We start from the raw sequence: 1,238 nt of genomic DNA on the forward strand, positions 1-1,238 counted from the left end.
CCCTGTATGTTTCAGGAGTTCTGACCGGGTAAGAATTACAAATAGTTTCTCACTCCCTTCTTCTCCCTTCAAATCAGAAAAGACAACAAACGGTCCTATCCACACCCAAATTAATAGCCAAAAGCAGCAGATTGAGCAGTACTGAGAAGTATATTGCATTTCACTCTTAGTCAGAGGAATTGTTATGTTGACATTTAGTCTCAGTATAAAAGCTACGCTAGAGGTATTAATGAAGATGCAAGAATCCTGTTACCCCTCCAAAAATGTAGCATCTGTGAGAACAAACAAAACCAAATTCCTGAGAATCTTGCTGTGCCTTGGACAGTGTCAGAAGGGTGCAAGTGTAATGGATTGAAGCCTGAAGGTAATTCTAGTCAACATCAGACTTCTGATGTAACACTGACCATGACTTCAGACTGTGATGTACTTTCGGAGATATCAGACATACTGTTTTTTAGAACAGGAGCAGCATTCTACCAACTCCTCTGAATTCATGCACTATGCCATTACAAATATTTACTTAAATATGTGCATTTCCAAGAAACAAACAGCACTCTTCCTATAGCACAGACCCTCTTAAGTCTTATATTTAAAGAAAAGACAATTTAAAATTTATTGGAAACTTATAAACAAAACAAATGAAAAATACAAAAATCAGAAACTGGAAGAAGCAGATGAAACAAGCTGCTCATATTAATAAGGCCCAAGGCAGATTCATATTGAAATGTTTTCTTTGAACATAAGTATATGTTTCCACTGTTTAAAGCAGTGTTGGCACACATCACCTTTTGACACAACCATTCTGAATCTTTATTGTTGTAAAATGAAATCACCATATGGGGTGAGGGGGAAAGGAGAGGAATAGCTCTACTAATTGTGCAGTCATCTTTAAATTCTTGCTCAATGAGAATATTGAATATCAGAAAGGAATATAAAAGGGACGGTGGAAACCAAGGTTTTTCTCTCATGTCATCTAATTTTTCTAACAGTTCTAGAAAATACATGCTCAAAGTTCATTTTTAGAAAAGACATACATTTAAGTCCTGAAAAATTATTGTACTTGAGATTAAATCTAGATTATAAATTAACATATTTACCTCATTATATCAGAAAGATTGCCTTAGTATCAAGAATTGCTTGTTCTTGACTGATGCAGTATTTCGTTATTGTGTGGAAACAACTCATCAAAAATAGATTTGGGGAATGGGTTTGAGTTCAGTTGCAAACATTTGATCACC

Source organism: Phaethon lepturus, unplaced genomic scaffold (genome assembly GCF_000687285.1).
Source record: "Phaethon lepturus isolate BGI_N335 unplaced genomic scaffold, ASM68728v1 scaffold13718, whole genome shotgun sequence".
NCBI lineage: Eukaryota > Metazoa > Chordata > Aves > Phaethontiformes > Phaethontidae > Phaethon > Phaethon lepturus.